Source organism: Cibotium barometz, chromosome 1 (assembly GCF_041138505.1).
Source record: "Cibotium barometz isolate CiBa-2024 chromosome 1, ASM4113850v1, whole genome shotgun sequence".
Taxonomy (NCBI): Eukaryota; Viridiplantae; Streptophyta; class Polypodiopsida; order Cyatheales; family Cibotiaceae; genus Cibotium; species Cibotium barometz.
Window position 1 is genome coordinate 45,211,959 of NC_141046.1, and position 6,509 is coordinate 45,218,467.

Below are 6,509 nucleotides of genomic sequence, written 5' to 3' on the forward strand. Positions count from 1 at the left end.
ACTGGGGAAGCTATGCCAGAACAGTTTGAATTTGGGCTCTACAGCAGCAGTGCAGGCTCAAAATTCACACTGTTCTGGCACTGCTCCCCCAACCATTCAGAATCATTTTTGATGCATTTATAATCAAGTTTGATTATGAGAAATAGTAATTTACAAGATAAAAATACCTTTAATCATGTATAAAAATACATTATGTGTCATCCAATGTATCAGAATTACTCCTGAAGGGCTGGGGAAGCTGTGCCAAAACAATGCGAATTTGGGCTCTACAGCAACGGTGCAGGCTCCAAATTCACACTGTTTTGGCACTACTCTCCCAGGCTCCCAGGCTCATTTATGATGCATTCACAAAAACATTGATGGTACAAACTAGAAAAAACAATGATATGCTTGATGAAAATAAGTTTGCAAAAATTGTATTGTATTCATAATAAGAAGTGATACATCATCTTTACAAAAGCTTTCTTACAATATTGAGCTTCCTTCTCTTGTTATTGGACAGAGTGTGCTCAAGGAGTGATTGGACTATTTCAAGGATCCTCTATGCCTATGCTTTTGGCTATACCTATACGAGCAAGAAGCTTACCCCTAAATCGAGAACCAAAAACATCGAAGGCAAGGGATTTTTTAATCAGAACTATACATTTGGTGCTCTGTGCCATAGAGGCTACACAGAGCACCTTAGAGAGGGTTTTCAAAAATAAGAGAGTGAAGGCAGATTGAGGGGTGTAGTCCTTGTGGATAATGGCGATGCCATCCACCAACCACAGGAAGTTGACCAAGATAGTGTGCCAATGCAACATTATGTCCATGGACCTTAGCCTAGTCTCTGCCGCCGCCACCGCCTCTCCCAGCAAATGCGTCAATTTCAACCACCCTCTGTAATCAAAGAAAAAATCAAAATATTTTCCTATACATAATTACAAATGTTTCTAGGTTGTAAAAGGTCGATTATTACCTCTTGCTCAATGTCTTCTTTTGCCAAAGTGCTGGTGGGGGCGGAGAGGTCAATCGAGGACTTAGCCTCATCCTTTTTGGGTTCTTTGGTCTCCTCCATTACTCCAGCACAGCAAGGGTATCCTTTTTAGCCTCTAGCTTGTCTTGTAAGGTTGTGAATTCCTCCTTTGGAACTAAGGCTTGCTCCACGGTCTCAACCACAGTTTCCTTGACCAAAGCAACTGTCTCTGCTGCGAAAGGGGTAATATAGCACTATCTAGGTGATGATCGAGGTTGGACGTATCAAGGTCCACCTCACATCGCGTGCATATAATGCCCAAGCATTCATCCATTCTCAAGCCAGCTGTCTTTTCAAGGTCATTGAAGAAATAAGTATTCTTGACCTTCCACCACAATGGTGCTCAAGAGATTGATCTCAAGCTCTGGCAACACGTGTGGGGAAGATGGCCCCGCATGTTCTACTACAGTGGGCTGTTCAGCTCTGCAGATTGTGCACCCTCTGGAAAGTGCTCTGATGCAAGCTACTCTTCTACACCAGCACTCGTTTTCCTACTGCCTTCACTTCCTTGTCATCCCTCAAATACCCTGCCAATTGCAATGCAGGGATCTCTACCTCCTCATCCGAATCCTCATCGGCTGATGAGGAACGCAAAAGTGGCAAGCCACGAGAGGAACCTAGTTCCTAAATTGCCCTTCCCTAACCTCTTCACCTCTTGCTTATTGAAGGTACAGTAAGCTCCTACAGGGATGTAGATGTCGATGAAGCGTTCAAGGCGTTGGATGTAAGGGCGAGCATATTGTTGAATGTACTTAAGCAGCTCAACAGGCACCCATCGATCATTGGGGCAATGGGGAAAGGAGATGGAGTGGGGAGCCAAGTATTGCTCCATGTATGCAATCATGTATGCAATTTGCGTCTCATAATGTTGGGACGCAAGGGCGAGCGACTTTTCAAAGTCGACTTCACGAGAAAACATGACAAAGAGCTCGCTCTTGCCCGCCCACGGGGTGGTAGAGAGGAACTCACAGAAGTTGTCAAAGTGGGTAGCCATGTGAATGCAAAGAGATAGTGTGAGCTCGTGCTTGGTTTCTATCGCGTGAAAATGAGAAAGAAGGCACCTTTGGCTATTTATAGTTAAAATTTAAAGTTTGGCCTTTTCACACTAGACCGCTAGACAAAAAATTTACAGTTTGCAAAAATATTAAGATTTCAATTAAATAAAGATTGGTTAAAAAAGAGCCTGCTACAAAATTACAAGCATGTCATCTAATCTAAAATTGTTATAATGTCTTCATTTTTTGCCCCTCTTGTGACATTTACTTCATGTTGATCGAGTCCATCTCTTTGTTGACTTGAAAGCGTGTCATTGTCTTCACCTCGATCCTGAAACTCTTGCCCCTCATGTGCATCAAAACAGAGGCTATTTTCCCATATACTCAGTTCATCTTCAAGCTCTTCCACATGCCTACTATGTGTTGGTAGGGCTATGCACCTTGTTGTTGCTGAAAATTCAAGGTCCCCCATTTGCCATGATTCTGAGACCATGGTTGTCCCCTCCTTACGCTTCCCAATCTGTAAAAATATAAAAAGTGACACAATAACCAGAAAGTGTAAGGGTTAACTCTAGACATGTATGTTGAAATTAGAGCAATGTGATGAGCTATGGTGGATCAAATACTAGAATCAACATCATTAACAAAGTGATCAGCAAATAATTAAGATGTAATTAGTGAGTAATTAGTAAATAATTAAGATATAATTAGTGAGTAATTAACAAAGTAATTAGTGAGTAATTAGCAAATAGCTTAATGTAGGCATGGATAATTAAAAACCAGCAAATTCTCATTAGGGCAATGCCTCAATTTATAGTGTTTACATCTAAGCATCAAATCCCACTGATTTCTCCTTGATTCACTCCACCTCTTTTGCTTAATTCTCTCCACCTCTTCACTTTTCCTAGAATATCTCCACACTTCCTAAATCTTCTCATGCTACCATTTATTCTCTCCCAGTAGATTCTTCTCACCTTTTCACAGGTTCTTTCGCATTTACACATTCTCTTTTACAGCCTCTAACCAAGGGCTTGTTCCCGCACACATCTTATTCACTTGTATATTTCAACACCTCCCCTCAAGTGAATACTCCTAGAACACCTGGACCCTATACCAAGTTTCCCTCTTACTTGTTGATAGTCCACAAGCGACGACCAGTGTCTAGCACACCTCCCCTCAAGTTAACTTAGCACACCTGGACCCTATACCAAGTTTCTCTCTTACTTGATAGCCCACGACCAGTGCCTCAAATCCCTAAACTCATAGTCCTTGACACTCTCTCTCTCTCTATGTGTCGAAGGCTTACTATAGTTGCCCGCGACCTTGACTAAACTGCTCACACATACATCTATCTACCACGTGGCCTACATCATCGGGTGGCTCAGAGGTGGTTTTACTTTGTTGGGGCAGAGTTACATTGGGTTGTGGGGTCTCTCTCTCTCTCTCTCTCTCTCTCTCTCTCTCTCTCTCTCTGAGATTTTCACATGGCTCCTCACTCTTTAGAGCCTCACATCTTCTCTTTTCTTCAGTCTTCTTGTCGTGGCAGCTTCTCTCCACGCGTCCGTCTCTTCTTTCAATCTTCTTGGGGCAGCTTCTCTTCTCATGTCCATGTCTTCCTTTAGATCTTCTTGGTGTGGATCTTCTTCTTGGAAGGAGATGTTCTTCTTCTTTCATGGCTGGGGCCATGAGCTTGTCCATGAGGTCTTCTTGCTCCATGTGAGCAACATGTTTCAATGTTTTGCTGACAGTTCCTTTGGGTTTTTGATGTTTATCTTGTATCATTATACATTGCAAACCCAAATTTATGCGGGAGGTCTTACCTCTTGCCTTATTCTGGACAAGAGCAATGTCTGATCCCATTTTTACACTGATACAATGTGCCCAATAGATAATGCACATAGCATTCATTCTTATGCACATTCCCAAATGTAACTCTGGCTGTGAATAATCTTGAATTTGAGTGAGATTTACAGGCATTAAGGGTTAAATGCAAAATGATGATTATCACAATTTTATCAGCACAATTTTACCAGAAATTACATTAAATCAAGGGTAACCAATTTTTTGTACGGAATGGTTGGAGTATCAAACCAACTCCGAATTGCAATATGAAGTTATAGGGATCTGTATCAGATACCTAATGGTTAATTTGGACCCTCAATTGTACCAAAATACAGTGATTAGTACTGATTAATTATTGATTAGTAAGTTAATCCATTGTTTTGTGTGCAGAAAACAGAGTATGCGGGGAGTTCAGATCTGGTGCCTTAGACTTCAAATGAGCTCAAATGCTTTTAAGGCCATCATTAGCAATGAGTCTAGTAGAGGAATAAACGAAGAAACACAAGATTTGACCAAATATTGAAAGCTTAATCTCTGTTTTACCCGTCACCTGCTGGCAGATTTGATGAAGAGCTTGGATCTCACTGTAGACTTGATGAAATTGAATTCTGACTTCACCAGCTTGTAGAGCATGCTTGAACTATGAGGAATTAGACCAATTTGATTTGGAGTAGCTACAATGTCAAATTTTCTCAGAAAAAAATGCGCCTGCAAATCGGGCTGCCGCCAGCGCTGAATTGGCTCAAATCCTTTGAGCTGTGTGTAGCCCCTTGAGTCTACTATGAGTGCCTAAAAGGGCTTGGGCTAATGTTAAGTGTGCAAGGAGAGGGAGCTCCTCCACTAGCTGGGGGTACAGAGGTGAGTTGAAAAATAACTAAAAATTTGATTAATTTTTAATTATCTACTAATCTTAATTAATTAGATAATGGGCTCATAAACCTGATGGATTCTAGGCATGGCTCTGATACCATGTTGAAATTAGAGCAATGTGATGAGCTATGGTGGATCAAATACTAGAATCAACATTATTAACAAAGTGATTAGTAAATAATTAAGACGTAATTAGCAAATAGCTTAATGTAGGCATGGATAATCAAAAACCAGTAAATTCTCATTAGGGCAATGCCTCAATTTATAGTGTTTACATCCAAGCATCAAATCCCACTGATTTCTCCTTGATTCACTTCACCTCTTTTGCTTGATTCTCTCCACCTCTTCACTTTTCCCAGAATATCTCCACACTTCCTAAATCTTCTCATGCTACCATTTATTCTCTCCCAGTAGATTCTTCTCACCTTTTCACAGGTTCTTTCACATTTACACATTCTCTTTTACAGCCTCTAACCAAGGGCTTGTTCCCGCACACACCCTATTCACTTGTATATTTCAACAATGTAGTGGAATTCGATATACCTTTCTTCTCATCAACTTGAAACTTGACTCTTCCACATTGTCAAAGCCCATGATGCTAAAGTGTTGACGCAGGTCTGCTAGGCTCCAATGCTTGCTGCCACTCGCTCATGGAATTGGCATGGAATTGAACATGTGCACAAAAACATGTAAAGGACAAAACCAATTTAGCCCTACTGACCTAGATGCCTTTGAAAACTTGAGTGATGTCTTGATATCACTTACCATCTTAAACTTTAAGCATAAGATGGTCCAAGCATCAGGTTTGGGCCATTCGGGATTGTTAAGAGGGGGGTTGGGGATCTCTTCTAGCTTGCCAAATAAACCCGGTTTTTTATCTACAAAATATGAGTGAGAAAAGAAAAAGATATTGTTCTGTACAAGATTACTTGGGCTTTGAGATACAAACATTGCCTCTCCAATGGATGCATGCATAGCATAGAAAACTCCAGTGAGGCTTTGGAGTGGTTGTTCCTCAACATAATTAGAGGGGAAAATATCTGCAGCAGCAGAGAGACATAAGAAAATGGAGAATCATAAGAAAATTTGAAACAAAAAATCCAATATTAACATGTTATTAAAGCTGTGTTTATGTTACACTGACAATTTGAAGGAAACCTTGGTTGTTGGCCTTGAATGTACAGGTCTCCAAGGGTATACATATGTTGCACTATGGCAACCAGTCCTTCCTTCTTAGTATGCTTGAAGCCTTGTAGCCGCCCCTTCCAATGATGTAGCATATTCCCTAGTTGACGCACTCGATGTGGTCCCTTAGAGCTTGGCTGCATGTAGACCCAAGCCCCAACCCTAAATCTTGTTGGAGCCCAAACTCCATTCTAATCTCTTGTGTTATGCAGCACAAGCTCTTCCACCTTCTCCCTAGGTCTTCTCACATTACTGGAAGAGTCCATGGTGGTAAGAAAAGAGAAGAAGGGAAAAGAAAAGCTTGTTTTACAACAAAAGAGTGGAGAGGAGAGAAAGTTCAGGGTTTTCAGTGCAGCAATGGAAAGCTTAAAAGAGGGTTAGAGTTTGAGAATAGGCTTCTTGAACCTAGAGTAGACTAAAGAGGGATAGAGTTTCTGCAGCAATGGAGAGGGAGGGAGCTTAAGAGAGAGAGAGAGGGAGATTGAGAGAGAGAGAGAGAGAGGGAGATGGAGAGGGAGGGAGTTTGAGAAGGAGGGAGAGCTTGAGAGGGATGGAGTTTCTGCAGCAATGGAGAGCTTAGAAAAGGAAGAAATAGAGGGAGC